We start from the raw sequence: 17,392 nt of genomic DNA, 5'->3' as shown, positions 1-17,392 counted from the left end.
GCATCCAGGAATTTGAGAAATAAGGGGACAATAAAGGAATTGCAGGCCCTGCCACTGCCTCGTATCAATGAAGGAAGCAAGCTGGTAGGTGGCAACAGCTTTTGCTTCACTTCCACTTTGGAAATCTCCAACAAGACTTCTTTTGTGAAATTGCTAAGAAATCAGGATTTATGTGTTAAAACAGGTGGCAGTTTCTTAATCAAATTAAATGTTGATAGAGCAAAGAAGAGGTCTTAAGACTGAGCTCTGGGACTTTTAGAGGATTGCCTTATGGTTTGTCTTCTGGATTTTTCTGTTTTTAATTTTTTAAAATTAAGATAAAAATTCAGAGAGAGGAGTAGTTAATTAAGAGTCAGACGGAGACAAAGAAAGAGAAAGACAGAAAGAATGCTGAGCCATTTTGCTTACCAGAAATTATTTCAAAAATGCTTTCAATTAGAATACATTCAGTGCCTATCTCCACCATCTTTAAACTGCCTAAAGTCACTTTCACACTTTTATTTGGAGCATTGAGTAATGGCCTTTATTTTTCTTTAATAGCGAGAGAAAATTCAAAATAAATTGATAATACATATGAAGATAAGGGGAATCATGGTTATATAGGGCAGTATTTTCTCAAAATTTAAATGAAATTCAAATGCACAAGCAAGACTCTGGGCAAGAAATCTGATGTTATCGTAAGAAGGACTGTGAGAACCTGAAGGATTTATAGCTTGATAGGGACTGAATTTTACCTATGAAATTGTAATTATTTTAAGTATGGAAGAAAATAGATCCCAAAGTAAGAAACTGACCTGCTGTGGGATCTTGTCCCCTACATCTATGAGTCTATTTCAGGATGCCTGTGCTTTTGGTAATTTTGCTACTCACCTCCTTACAGACATTGCTCCAAATAAAGAGCCCCATTTCTATTACATAATCACCCCCCCATTTGATATGAGTATATCCATTTCTGAAATAAAAATAAAACAAAACAAAATAAAATAAAACAAATTCCTTATTTACAATACCAACTCCCGACTGTTTTTTCTTTTCTCAATCAAAATTACTGAAAATTTATCATACATTTTTCTGAGTCCAGTTCTCTGCATCTAATGACATTTTAAAATTTAACAGTCTAGTTTCTTTCTCCATGCCTGAATTCAAAATATTCTTTGCAAGGAAATTAAAAGCCTTTGGGTACTAAATTTAATAAAATGCATTTCCATCCTTTTGTGACTGTATCACACTATATTCCAGTCAACACTGCTGAGCTTTTGTTCCTTGTAAGGTTTTCCTCCATTTGTTTGCCCTGATTATCTTGGTGCCTCTTGGACTATTTCTTTTTATTTTCTTCTCTACTTTTGTTTTGTTTGCACTTTAAACTCATAATCCCTATTTCTTGCCCTCACCTCTCCTATGGCTTCACATGAATATATTCACCTGCACTCTCAACATCTTCCTCTGGACATCCCATGGATAGTTATAAATTACCTTCTGCCAACATGAACCAATCTTCTCCTTCAATTTTTATCCTCAGTCTATTTTTCTTCTAATTCTGCTATCATTAATTGGAGAGCCATAATTCATTTTTGACTATATCTTTATTCTTATAATCACACATAATGAATCAATTCAATAAACATCTGCTGTTCTTATTGTATAGAAATTAATAACCAGAAGGACTGTGATATAATAAAGTGAATTATCAACTCAAATAAATTAGTATGAAACTAAGCCTAGCACTTAAAAATTGTAGACAAATAGTAGACAAATTAGTAGACAAATTCCTAAGCATCTCCAAGCCACATTTTATTCTTTTATATTGGAAAATAATAGTAATTCATCTTATAGATTAGATTTAATAACTCCATACATTATTTTACTATGTTCCCTGGTTCAAAAATATTTTTTCTTAATTATAATTTTGTCATTTTTATATAAAATCTCATTAGTTCTAACTTAGATTATTATGTAATTCTGCTAACTAGTTTCTCTGAATAAAATCTATTCCCCATGAAAAAACAGTTTTCAGGCAATTATAAGATCTCCAACATTTACTTTTGTCTATAACTTGCTACAAAGTAAAGTGCTTCGTTTATTTTCATCACGCACATCTCGTAGTCAAATAACTTTATTATTAGATACTAAGTACTCTGGCTTCTCCTTTCATGCCTAGAGTCATCTCTTGCCCTCTCTAAATTGTAACTGTAATTACAATTCTATTTGCCTAAGGCAATTTACATGAGCAATAACATCTAACATATGCCAGGTTCTCTAATTATTTTACCTGAATTAACTCAATAGTATTATCTTAATTTTCATGTTAACATCTACAATTGAAGAAGTAACTAACTTGGCCAAGTCTCGCAGCTAGAAAAGGGCAGACCTGTAATCTGAACCCAGGATTACTGGCCCCTGAACCTGCATTTCTAATTGCCCCGCTCCATGTCCTCTCAACTGCACCTTGATTTTTAAATCAAACTCATCTGACTCCCTGTTTATGCCAAATAGAATAACTGAAAAAATCAAGTAAATTGCAAAATTATTTATTTAATTTGGAGATTTATCTAGCTCTTGCACAGTTTATGGACTGTAGGATTCAGTGTCAAAGACTTGGAAACAGCACCCTCAAAGGAAGAGATTTCAGCATTTTACCCATAAAGTGGTCTAGAAAAGTGTCAGGCCCCTTAAAGACATTCAAAATAATGTGTTAAATAAACTAATACATGAGTGAAGAATGAATCATCAAATGATTGAAAATAGAGCTCATCTAACAGTAAGGAAAGTTTCTTCAAATTTATCATGGAGGAATTTAAAAGTTTCAAAACATATCATGGGCACATTTAAAAGTTTTATGGACTTAACATTTTTCTTATTTTATGCATGATATTCTTGGATGACTAGAGCTTGAGCTGGTTTCTTTATTTACTTTCCTTTATGATACAATGAGTCAGCAATTTGCATTAGTAGTTTCCATTCTAGGAATGAAAAGAGAAAGGAAGACCTGTTTTAATCTAGTCCTCTAAATTAAAGACAAGTATGTTTCAATAGAATAAAAATATTGAACGACTAATGTCACTCTTCTCAAATGAATTTTAGTTTCCAACCTCATTCTAGCCTCTTCATACGCTAAATGGAGAAGCATTTTTGTATTAGATGATTCAGTGCCAGAAGGAGCTGCTAACAAAGCCTCTAATATGTTTGGGATCAAAAATCAAACAGCATGCTTTTGGAACATGAAGGTGGGAGAAGGCCTTATCCCTTAAAATGATCTGGGTGGGGATTTTAGAAATGGGCTTTTATTATATTCTTTCTGGGTTTTCTAGATATAAGGGACAACATATTTAAGAAAAAAGGAAACTGGACTTGGAAGACAAATTGATTTTGGTTTGAATCACTTTCACTCTATGACCTTGGCAATAAAAATACAGGCTTGGGTGATGTAATGTTTAAGGTTCCTTCTAGCACCAATATTCTATAAATTAAATAATATTCTAGTTTTTAGACAGCAGAAAATCATTAGATAGCTTAAATGTATGACTTATTTGTGTGTCTATGTATATGCATATGCATAAATTAAGAGGACATGTGGATTAGTGTTTGCCTGCAGTTTTTTTCTTTATTCTGCAATTTACTTTTACTGCCAAAAATAAACAAAAAAAGAGTTAATGTATTCCACTGAATTTCAAGTAAGATATTGATTTTTCCAAACTTCTAAATAACACTTATATTCAGTATAAACAATAGCCAATATTGCTAATATATTTTACAGACTATCTTGATGTTATAATTTGTATTAATTTGTAAACCAAATAAATTGTCCCATGTCACATGAGACAGTTATTATATCAATATGACTCATATCAAACTATGTCTCTGATACTATTTTACAGGATATTAGGAAAATAATTTCACAAATAAGTTGAATTTGTTCAAAGAATGAGACAGCAAGACAGAATTTCCTGTCTAGAAAAAATAATTCACCTGACTTTTAACCTTGTTTATTTTTAGAGAATTTGGGGCAAAGAGCAAAAGTGAGCCTAATATTTAATATTATAAAGAAAGATGTAAGAGACTTTTGGATGTGGATTTAGAATCAGTAAACATTTAATCAACAGTGGCAAATCTGTAGGCATGATTAGTCAGCATTTATGTCAATATCGGAAATGGGAAACCCATGTAATATGTTCTATTTTGCTATTATTCTGTGCTCAATATTAGTATTAATCAATAAAAATTTATAATGTTTCTCATAATATGTGCCACATCATAGAACAAATCTTAGTTCTGTTTTAGACATTTCGAATATTGGCGGCATTTAGTAAACAGTGGTGTCAACAATAACTGGCAGATGATCCCTGCTTTGTTTTTACTTTTAGGCCCCCACAAGTCCTAAATATTAAGTCTCAATGTTTGAAACATTAATTTTTCAGACACTTGTAATGTATCTCAGGTGATTTGTTGTTGTTTGTAAACATTCTTCCTAAAATTCTTCACATTGCAAAAGTCATTTTCGAAAATGAAAACATATAAAAAAGCAAGTAGTCAAACAAATCCAAATGAAATAAGAACTCACCAAAAATAACAAGCAGAAAAATAAATGAAATTCTTCCACTATGTGAAAAAAAAAAAAACACATTTATGTTTATCAGGTTTCTAAGTTGTACAATAATTAGCCTGAACTTTGACTTCCATGTGTATAAAAATATATAGATCCACACAAAAATATATATGGATATATGTACATATATTTGGAAATATGTATATGAGAAAGAGAGGGAAATAAGTCACATGTTAGATAATTTTTCTATTAAATATACTCTTCTCAAAGAGAAGTTTTTGTGGAAAAGTTTAACAAAGTCCTAAAATGTTCCACAATGTAGAAACAGGCAGGCAGAATATTGGAACATGGAAACATTATTATTCATTATAAATGTGCAGCAACCTCCTTTAGAATATTTCTTTTTAAGCCTCTTTGCCAGAGTAACCCTGATGTTGAGGACGGGATGTTATGCTATCAAGATGAAAATATTTTTCCTGCATCAGCATTCTGCTGACCACAGCAGTGTGTTTGGTTTTCTATTAATGCTGCAACTTTTTATCACCTGCTCACAATTTTAAACTCATAAAATGTCTGCAAGTGTGTTTGTTTCTAAACATAGCTATTAAATTTATTTTACTTTCTGAGATTCTACTTACCTCCCAAACTCTATCAAATATCTAGGCTTAACCCATTTAGACATTTTAGCATTGCTCTTTCCATTTTGGAGTAAATTTCAGTAGATAAAAAGGCCCATTTATTCTGGAAAACAAGGAAACTAAAGGCATAATTGTTTTCGTGGCCAAAAATGGAGTCACCAGTTAAGAAGGGGCTTTAAATGTTTTTCTTAAAAAAAAAAAAAAAAAGGAATTATAAAAAACTAGAAAATGTGCTTTTGCTCAAGCATTATTAAAACCAGCCCGTTGCAGAAAATACACACCACTAAGGGAATATTAGGGGAAAAAGTGGAAGATTCTTTGTTTTCCTTGTACACTTTAAAATACTAATTCTGAAATATGTGAAATCTAAATGAAATACATATAAATCCTGACCTGGGTTCTATAAATGTTAATATGTCTATTGTTTAAATTATTCTAAAGAAAATAGAAAACCACAGGTCCATCTGTGCATTTTGTCTCTCCTTTGAATTCTTGATCTATTAATGTATCTGATTATCTGGAGGGTATCTTCTTAAAGATAGCTTAAAAATATCAAAATCAATATAATTCAAACAAAATGTATTTTTTTACCCATGGTCTCTTTAATTTTGAAAAATGCTATCCCCTATCTCCACAAAGATTTTATAAAACAATAAAGGCTCTTATAACAAACAAAAAATAACCATTGAATATTTTCATTCCCATAAAATCATTCTCATTTTCCATTCTCAATCTTATTAGTAAGCCACAATATAGAACATTATTATGTCTTCCTGATAGCTAAGCCTTGAGCTAGTTCACTCTGTCTAAATATTTTCCATCTCATTAGCCAATTTATCTCTGAAGAATACAAAAAAACCATATTATTCAATGTCCGAAGACCATAGATAGAAGTCTAGTCAAAGCAGATTTAGTTTAAACTACTTAGCATGAATACAAAATAGTTCACATTCTATATAGCTTCAACTTCTATATCACAGAAATAGCTTATTCATCTGTCAAGAAACAGATGGAATGCTTTCTGTTAATTCTATGGTTGACAGACTAGCCCTCTAAATAGGCCCATGCCTTAATCTCTCCTACCTGAGAATATGCTATGCTACGTGGCAAAAATGACTTTGCAAATGTAAATAAGGTGACTGACATTTAAGTAGTCAGATTATTTTGGATTATCAAAGTGAGTCCATTGTAATTACATGACCCCTTAAAAACCAATCACTTCTCCAGCTAAAGGTAGAGAGATATTACACAAGGATTACTCAGAGAAATTCAAAGTGTGACAATAACTCAATTAGTCACTGCTGGAGGGATTGATATAGAGAGCATAAGAAAGCTGGAGTGTAGCCTCTAGGAGAAAAAACTGATTCCCAACCAACAGCCACAAAGGAAACAGTGATGTGAGTCCTACAACTATAAAAAACTGATTTTTGCCCACAACCTAAATAAGTTTGGAAACAGAACTTTCCTCAGAACCTCCAGTAGGAAATGCAGACCTATCCCTATCTTAGTTTTAACCTTGCAAGACCTGAAGCATGGAAACCAGCTAACCACCTAGTCTTCTGACCTGGGAAACTCTTAAGTTAAAATGTAGGAGTTCTTGCAGGCTGCCAAGTTTATGGAAATTTGTTACATTAGGAATGAAAATCTAATAGAAAGATTTCCTTAGAAATAAACATCATCCCTTAGAAATAAGCATGATGCTTTAGAAATAAACATTCCATCTTACACAATATATGTATATGTTTTATTGTTATTTCATTACACAATATACGTGTATGTTTTATTATAGTTATTTGTATTCCTTCTTACATAATATATGTTTTATGACAGTTATTTGTGTGTACATTTTTAAATGTTAGGACCTATAAATAACTTGTGGCAGGTGTTCTTTAAGCTTGTTAGTATTCCAGGCATTCTAAACTCGCCAACATGAAATATATGGCAGATTTGTTTCCCACAGAAAACCACAATAACATCTCCCACCCCTTATGTGCTTCTACAATGTGATTTGCAGCTTAACCATCACGAGTGAAGTTGAATCTTTCACCAACTTAAAACCAGGTGGCCTCTTTAGGTTGGCTTTGAACAACAGCAACAGAGGCAGAAATGACTGGGTATAGTTCTTAATGGACGTCTTAGCTTCTATTTCCTGCCTCTTGGAAGGCAGACACCATGAAAAATTTAACTATCCTAAGACCATTAATTTGTGAGAAACTTTAGTTGCATGGAAAGGTCCAGAAGTTAAGACAACATAAAACCTTTGTGTTGGGGGAATGGGGTGCGTGACGGGATAGGGAAGGGGGTGAGAGAGAAAAAAAAGAGAGAGAGAGAGAGAATAAAGAATATCGATTCACCAGATATGTGAAAGGGGAAGCCGCATGGGAACAGTATCGTCCAGTCACAGCTGACTCAGCTGACACCAAAAGAATCACAGACAAACTGCTCAGCCTAGTTCTTTCCAAATCTTTTACCCTCAAATTATGAGCAAATCAAAATGGTCAGTAAGTTTGGGAGCAATCTGTTACATGATCATAGACAGCTGAATAGACTCATTTGAAAAGGACTCTAGCTATTAAAAAAAAAAATTATCACCGGGCGTGGTGGCTCAAGCCTGTAATCCCAGCACTTTGGGAGGCCGAGGCGGATGGATCACGAGGTCAAGAGATCGAGACCATCCTGGTCAACATGGTGAAACCCTGTCTCTACTAAAAATACAAAACATTAGCTGGGCATGGTGGCGCGTGCCTGTAGTCCCAGCTACTCAGGAGGCTGAGGCAGGAGAATTGCCTGAACCCAGGAGGCGGAGGTTGCGGTGAGCCGAGATCGCGCCATTGCACTCCAGCCTGGGTAACATGAGTGAAACTCTGTCTCAAAAAAAAAAAAAAAAATTATCAATTCTCTGCCTCTGGAGGTAGAGCAAATATATTCTTGGTCTTGCAATTATATGTCAAGGAGTGTTAAAAAACAAAAACATAAACTTTAGACAAATTAAATTTAGCAGAGTTTATTTGAACAAAGTACAATTCATGAATCAGGCAGAATTCATACCTAGGAAAGGTTTAAGAAACTTCACCCAGGTGTGTGAACAGCTGGCTTTTACAGCTCAGACACAGGCAAAGTACAGAGGTCACCTGGTTGTTCACAGCTAGGTGTCTGCATTATTTGGGCGTGGTCTCATGAGTTAGCTGGCCTGTGATTGGCTGAATCTTGGCTGTTTGTTATATTTCTAATTTAGGTTTCAGACTGTTATCTAGGAATTCAAAGTATAAAGAGAGCCTTAAGCTAATGGTGTCTTACTAATTTATCAGGAGTCTGTCTTCTGGCCAAAAACTTTTGTGTGATATTTTAGGCCTGATCACAGTCCTGGCAAACCTCATGGGGGCAGAGTTACCTCCTCTATACCAGGCTTGGCAGCCAGCCAGTGTACTTTGGTCTGTGATGGGAGTTTCAGTCAAGGACTCAGCCTTCCATGGCTGGCCATGCTCTTAGGCATATCTATATTACTAACTACATTAGTCCATTTTCACACTGCTATAAAGACATGCCTGAGACTGGGTAATTTATAAAGAAAATAGGTTTCATTGACTTACAGTTTCACATGGTTGGGAAGGCCTCAGGAAACTTACACTCATGGCAGAAGGGGAAGAGGCACTTCTTCCATGGTGGCAGGTGGAGAGAGAGCCTGAAGGGAGGAAGAGCCCTATACTTATCAAGCAACCAAATCTCGTGAGAACTCACTCACTATCATGAGAAGTGCATGGTGGAAACCACTGCTATGATCCAATCACCTCCCTCCCTCCACACGTGTGGATTATAATTACAGATAAGATTTGGTTGAGGACACAGAGCCAAACCATATCACTAATCAGTTGCCTTCCTTCTAAGACTTCTTTCTCTGGGACCTTTTGCTGAGGCTTTCCTCTGGCACCTCTGCTGAGACTTCCTAATTAGAGCAGGAAGAGAAAAAGTTGAAACTCTTGTCTACTCTTCATATCCAGTAGTTTTCCACTCCCTGTCCTTCCCACACAATTTCCTATAACTCCAGGGCCCATAAAACTGAAAGAACCTCTTACTGGGGTTCTCAACAGTGAGACAATCTTCTAGTCTCTGCCTGTGCTGATCTCTCTCACCCTCTATCAGTGCACCATTCCATGTAGGAAAATGAAATAGGTGGAGTTGGAGCTTTCTCTGCTTAAGCCTCTTGCTTGTAACATCACAGTAACTGATTGAAGGATTGACCATTGCTTTCATAGTTTGTTTCTTAATTGACAGCTGACATCTGAGAGCTTTCTCCCCAACACAGCTAAGCCTGTGAAATGTTAATGGTAACTATAGCTGGTTGAATTAGGGTATTTTATGTTATGCTACTATAATTTGTATTGAAACGTCAATCCCCAAATTTCAGCAGTCAAAAGAAAAGCTTACTTCTCACCCAGGTTACAATTCCTTTACTGAGTGTCAGTAACGACTGTTCGATATAATTCCTGAGGGATCAATGAAGACAAAATAGCTATTGTTCCAGCTTTGGTGGTTACTATGTGAGAGGCAAAGAATGTTCTAGAGGGTCTTACACTGTCACTTAAATACTGTGGCCTAGAAATGGCACTGATCTATTTTGCTCACCCACCATGTTTTAATTACAGGTATCAGTCAACTGGAAAGGGGCCATGGAATACAATCATGTCATGTTTCTGGAATGTGGGAATCAGAAATATTTGGCAGCCCATTCTTAATACTATGCCTCTGAAAGTGGCTTTCATATATATACCCATTCGTTTCCCTTAGAACTTGTTTCATCTACTTCCTGTACACTTCACAGATTATTTAGTGTGAGGTTCCATGGGTTCTAGGGAGTCATCTTCTGATTAAAGGTAAAGTTTAATACATCATTCCCAAGTCTGGATCCTCATAGTTCTCCCTAAGCCTGGTTCCTGTTCAGCAAAAGCATCTCCTTCTGCTCAACTGGTCCACTTTCCACAGGTCTATCAGACAAGAAATTTTAACTTACATGGAGTCTCATTGATTAATTTATTTTTCATACCTACTCACAAAAAGGGGAGAGGGTCATTTGGAGACTTAAGTTCATTTTATTTTGCCTAAAAAATGAATTTTCCTATTTGTCAGGCATGAGTTAATCATTAGCAGAATGAATTATAAATACCAGTATATCCATTACAGATCTTAGTTTTTAAAAGGAAATGGAGGCTGGGCATGGTGGCTCACACCTATAATCCCAGCACTTTGGGAGGCTGAGGTGGGCAGATCACCTGTGGTCGGGAGATGGAGACCAGCCTGACCAACATGGAGAAACCCATCTCTACTAAAAATACAAAATTAGCCATGCGTGGTGGTTCATGCCTATAATCCCAGCTACTTAGAAGGCTGAGGCAGGAGAATCGCTTGAACCCAGGTGGTGAAGGTTGCAGTTAGCCTAGATGATGCCATTGCACTCCAGCCTGGGCAGAAAGAAGGAAACTCCATCTCAAAAACAAAACAAATCAAAAGAAATGCAGACCTTAGACAATTCAGTCAAAGGCAACTGTAATCAGTAGATGGAGTAAACTTTTTGAACATGGGCTGTAAACATGTTAACACTAATGATTAGCAAGAAGGATTCACGATAATGCTTTTGAGACAGAAAGCTCGGTTGAGGTTTATTTTCTAAGACCTGTAAACTTAAAAAAAAAATCATACAAACAAAATCTGTAAGTCTAGAAAATGAGAAGGATATTTTATTTCTTACAAAGAGACCATCTGCAGGCTGGAAAGTAAAGCATCTGTCTGGCCAAAGTCCAGAGATAGGCACCTCAAATGAGGAGGGAGTGAGGTAGGAGATTTATGTCAAACAGGCTGGTCAAACATACATATTCAACTAGTTACAGGAAGAGCTATGAATATTCGTGAAGGTGGTTCTGACACATGCATATTGAACAAATGTGTATGTAACATACAATTCATGTTCATCTTGGGGTGAGGACATAACATTAAAATGTACTATGATTAGGTCCTTGTTAGTCAGTTTTGCCTTGCTGTAAAGGAATACCTGAGGCTGGGCAATTTACAAAGAAAAGAGGTTTATTTGGCTCATGGTTCTGCAGGCAGTACAAGCATGGCACCAACATCTGCTTGCTTCTTGTGAGGCCTCAGGAAGCTTACAATCATGGTGAGAGGCAGATGGGGAGCTAACATGTCACATAGCAAGAGGGAGCGAGAGACAGAAGGAGGTGCCAGCCTCTTGAAAACAACCAGATCTTGCATGAACTCATAGAGGGAGAATTTACTCATTCCCCAATGAAGACACCAAGTCATTCATGAGGAATCCACTCCCACAATCCAAACACCTCCCACTAGGCCCACTTCCAACACTGGATATTAAAAGATCTTTTCAGGACATGAAGTTACGCAAGTGTGCAATCTCTGTAAACTGGCCAGGACCAGGCGTGGTTAGTGGTCTTCTTACCAGGAGAAAGTTATTGAATTTAGACACCTGCCCAGTTAAAAGTTACTGAATGTAGTCAGCTTCTGTGAGCTGGATGAGTTGCAAGTATTTTAATATTGCTTATCTTGAGGACACTACTTACTTAGTTGCTAGAGAGAAAGTAAAACTTTGTGGCCATTAGAACATAGCTTATGTTTTGTAGTTTAAGTATAGGGATGTGCAACTGAATTGCCTGATGTGGCCTTAAATCTTGTTTAAAATTTGATATCTTATGCCACAAAGAGCCCATTCCATCAGTCTTATGATCTCTATCTTTTCATTAATGCTGGTCAGATGTGTTGAAACCACGAAAGAGAGGGGCTTATAACAATGTGTGTCTGACCTCCTGTCCTGGCATGCTGGGCACTAAGTTTTTAAGTCATTTCTGGGGTTTCCCTGGCTGAGGGGACAACCATGCAGTCAGTGGGGATAGGGGGTTAAGATTTTATTTTCAGTTTACAAAAGCATTTACTCAAAGCCATTTCCTTTCTTTTTTCTTGGTTATGCTGCAAAAGTTTAAGATTTTTACCCATTCCACAATTTATCTATATATCAAAAATCAATTTGTGGCCAGGCGCTGTGGCTCACTCCTACAATCCTAGCACTTTGGGAGACCAAGGCGGGTGGATCACAAGGTCAGATCGTGACCATCCTGACCAAAATGGTGAAACCCTGTCTCTACTAAAAATATATAAATTAGCCAGGCATGGTGGCGTGTGCCTGTAATCCTAGCTATTCAGGAGGCTGAGACAGGAGAATCGCTTGAACCCAGTAGGTGGAGGCTGCAGTCAGCCAAGAACGCGCCACTGAACTCCAGCAGGGTGACAGAGTGAGACTCTGCCTCAAAAAATATATATCAATTTGTACACCATATATATAGAATACAAAATGGAATATATATATGTACATATATATGGAATTGCTATGTATGTATGTTCATATATTTAAACATATATGTACATACATATATACATGCACAGTAATTCCAATAAGCTAGTTGGAGATTTAAAAATTTATATATTTTTACATATTTATATGTGTATATAAATATATATAAATATAATTATATGTTATATATAATATAATTATATATGATATCTATATATACCTATATATAGATATATAGATATATATAGATATATATAAATTTAAAAATCTCCAGCTAGGTCATCTGAATTACTATGTATTAATAATGGTCTAGGAGCAGATGAAAGGGTTGGAAAAATTAACATAACAGAGGGATACTCTAGGGACACCCTTAGGATTCTACCCTGTGAGAATAGGCACCTAGATTTACAACTCTATCAAGTTTACACAAATTGAGAAGCAGTGACTCTCTGGATTAAAAAATCTTGAGTTGGAAATGGTGACTGAAAAGCAACAAATATCAACTACTGCTAGGGAATACAATTTGCTCAAGGCCAACTTTTACTGACAAGTACAAAGTTTTCCCTAATTCATTTACTGAAAGTACTGCATTCTAAGACAAAACATATTTAGCATGACCTTCAGTTTTCCTTTTCTCAAGGTGGTATGAACAAAGTAATATGCTACAGAAAATTCTCCATACCCTTGCCGGGAGAGACTTCCATGCTCATTTGGGTATGTCCCCTGTGACTCGCTCACTGACTAAACGCCTGAGCCAAAGTCACTTCCTATGATGACAGCAGGTTATTGGCAAATCGCCACAGAAATATCATCACAGTGAGGCTGATACTAAATTAGGACAAGGCTATTTGGCTTGATCGAAGCTGAAGCTATTTTTCTGTCATATAATAGATCTTTTATCAGTACCCTTCAAGAAATTGCCCAAAAGCATCAACTATATTATTCTTTCAGAAACTTGGTCAGACAAAGGAAGTATTTCAAAATAAAAAGTGAAGTATATTCTTTCATTTGGAAATAAAGTAAATCCCATGTTATTTTCTAAAACAAATAGTGTATTGATTATGAAAAATGCCTTCTTGCATTGGACGTAGTCCATAAATACACATAATTGGAAAGCTCTAAAATCTGTGAATATGGTGGAGTAGTGATTTCAGATGCAGTGATTGTAACATGTAGAATTAAAGTAATACAGGGTTACAGAGACCTATGAAATCCTCTGAAGGCTGCATCTTTCTCCCCATAATAACTTAAATAATTTTAAAGGAAATACACTAATTACTGGAAGATTCTGTCGCTTAAAGATGAATCAGTCTTGACTTTCCCATACAATTCAGATGCTTTTAAAATTTTTCCTGTTTAGTTCATTGATTTTGATCAATAGCAAAAAAGTTGATTTGGTTCTCCCTAACAAATATCAGAATGAAACAATAGGAGGTTATTTAGATCAGAGAAAATGGGCTTAACTACTAATTTAATATAGTCAACTAGATCTGAAGTTGGTTGAAAGCAGTCATCTTTATTATTTTTTCCCAAATGATTTAGTAATTTGTCAAAAAATCATAAAAAGTAAATAATGAAATTAGATGTAGAATGCAGACCTTGTGAACCCAAATCTAGAGCTCAGAATCAATAAATTTTGCAAAATATTGGTACACTTTGTAAAAACATTTATGTTATAAATTTTGAGAATGAGTGCTTTTTAATGCTTAAATGCAAATAATGCAATTAAATAGAAAAATAAAATTTTGAAACATAGAAGTTTATATGACCTGACCAACTCTCAGTTGCCCTCCTATTAAAATGAGCTTTATGATATGGACATAAATGGAGTAATATGTGTTATAACATCTGGAAGAAATGCAGATCAACAGTAAGGTTGTCTTTTCCTTCCTGACTTTTCCTGTTCTTTCTTCCTTGATCTTTCTTTTGTTTTTGTGCCCTGCTTTCTTCCTTTTTGTTTTGTCATCCTTTTTTAAAAATTTTCCTTTCTTCCCTTTTAATAAATTATATTTAATTTTTAATATTTAATGTATATTTTAAGCCTAGAGAAATCATTTAATCATTCACAAGTGAGCTTTGAGCACTTTACAAAGCTGACAAATTCTATAAAAAGGGGAGTTTTGTTTTTAATACTCTTGTTACTATTTTATATTTACATTTTGAAACACTTTTGAAACATTTATGCTTTACTGATTATCTAATTTAATCCATCAACCAGTATTAGTTGGGTAGCTAGTGAACACCAAGAAGGCCCTGAATATGGTCAGTTGTGTTAATGAACCTTGAGTACTTTAATGCAAACATCCAGGTGTTTAATTGATTCCTAATCTACATGCAAACAATTTCATTGTTACTAATGTTAGACATGTTGCATAAGTTTTAAATCTTTTTCAAGTTAGACAAGCCTTTTCAAGTTAATGATATAAATACAATTCACTAAATCATCATGTTAATTGTCTACTAAATTTATATTGATTGTTCTGTCCTTTTTCCATGTTAACAAAATATTTACATTGAAGTTAACATTATAGAAACATGAATACTTCTTCAATTTGAAATAAATGAATTTAATTCATCACTAGATGGCACTCTAAATTTAGACTGTGATATGTTTCTTCAAATAGAAGCTACATGTGTTTTATAAGGAATAATTCATTTTATAAACAAAAAATTTACCCCCTTGTTCATACATAAAGTTTAGAATTACCTTTCTATCTATCAAGAGTAACAAAGAAAATCTACAACATGTCATAAAAAGTAGAAAAGCAGCTACCAATACAATAGCATATACAGACTGGATTATAAAGAGAATATGATGGTTACGTGAAAACATTTCTCATATATGTTTGAATCTTTGTAATTTATCATTTTAGGACTTAATTTTTCTATATACAATAATCCAGAAAGTTTTAAAGTGTCCTTATTTTTGTAAATCTAAAATTTATGACTTACCCACCATTTAAAAAACTGCTTTCCTTCTTAAAAGTTAGTCAAAATTCAGTATCCACAGGTTCCATCTTCAGGTTCAACCAATTGCAGATCAAAAATATTAGCAAAAATTAAAAAAAACAACTAAAATAGACAAATAAAAACACAGTATAACAACTATTTACAAAGCATTTACAGTATATTAGTTATTATAAGTAATCCAGAAGTGATTTAAAGATATCCATAGATTATGTGCAAATACTATTCAATTTTATGTAAGGGATTTGCGCATGCTCACATTTGGTCCCAGAGCCAATCCCTGGCAGATATAGAATAAATGTATTTTTATTTGTAAAAAATATATAACCATGATGGATACAATAAAAATGAATGTATGTCTGCTAAAACATGCCTTTTGTGTCAGATGTAAATTGTATGTAGACTGCCTCAAATACAACTTGTATAGTTCCTTTTCTCCTAGATGTTAGAAGCTGTACATATTTTTCATTTTGCTAGAGAAGATTTTTAGCTTCCTAAGAAGACTAAACACTTTCTTGTGTTACTTTCATTTGTAAGTGATGACATCCCACATAAAATCATAAGAATGAACATTTAGAAATGTAATTCTGACCATTTGAAAAGTATCAGGCGAATGATCCTATGACCCCTGTATAATTGAAGCAATCAACTCTTCTCTGTTCAGGGACCACGGCCTGGATGGTGAGCATATGGGGTGCTGAGGTGGCTCGGCCTCATATTCAGACTGTCAATTACACTGCATTAAGGAACACTTCTAGCAGGGCGAAAGCCACTGCTAGAGTAAAGCAGGCGTTTAAAGATAGGTGACATTTAAAAATATCCTATATTAGAAGTCCAAATTTCCATGGATGAAAGTCAATATATTTTGCTCTTATTCTATGCTAAGGTCATGACTCCAATCATTATGTAAAAATGGGTTTCTCAGAATAATTTTGGCTTTGCTGATGACTATGTTTTTTTTTTTTTTCTCTTATCCTGACTACACAGTAAAGATTGACTCTAATTCTCTGGGTCAGATATGGGGAGAAATGACTATTATATTCTTCTTTTCCACATCAGAGAATGAAATCTTTGAATACTATTTCTTCTGGATAAATGAAAAAACAAGTATATTAATGTCGAATTTCTGCATAGTTTCTTTTTCACTGCATAAGTCTCTTTGTAATGTAAACTGAGGAGAGGAATCCATCATTAACATTGATACATAGGTAAAATTTTAATCTTTATATTTCTGATTCAGTTATAAATATGATCTAAAATGAGAAACTTTATTATGTTACTTTGAAATATGTATTTCATAAATACACATTGTATAAAAATGTATTATATAAAAATTTATTTTAGAAAATATTTTCTTTAAAAACTTCAAAAATGTTCTAATGTATTATAAAGGATAAAGACAATAGATTTACTTTGAATTTAACAGTTTTCTCTGTCACTTTTTGTCTATTATAGATAGTAATGCAAGACCAACATTTTAGGAACATATATATTATTATCCATTGCTTGTGAGAACAAACTTTGAAACAATATTTACTTAGTAATATCAAATTAACAAAGATTTTATGTAAGATATAATTAAAAAGTGCTATAGCATTAAAAGACATTGGCAAAGATTAAAATATGGTATCCAAGTGTTCCAAAATTTAGAGAAGTAAAGAGTTGTGTCAGGGGACAGAACTTTAGGAAATATACTTAAAACAAACACAAACCTTAATGCCAAATTCCTCGCAGAAATCAGACTGGCTGCTACAAATGTCTAATTGAATGCATCAGTGCATCAGGAGAAGTCTTTCAAATAATCTCAAAAGGTGAGAGACTGGCAGGACTTATTTTCTAGTCACAACCCTGCTGACTAAAACCGGATCTGGTCCAGAC

Source organism: Cebus imitator, unplaced genomic scaffold (assembly GCF_001604975.1).
Source record: "Cebus imitator isolate Cc_AM_T3 unplaced genomic scaffold, Cebus_imitator-1.0 Scaffold184, whole genome shotgun sequence".
In the NCBI taxonomy this organism is placed as follows: Eukaryota; Metazoa; Chordata; class Mammalia; order Primates; family Cebidae; genus Cebus; species Cebus imitator.
This window is presented reverse-complemented; position numbering follows the sequence as displayed.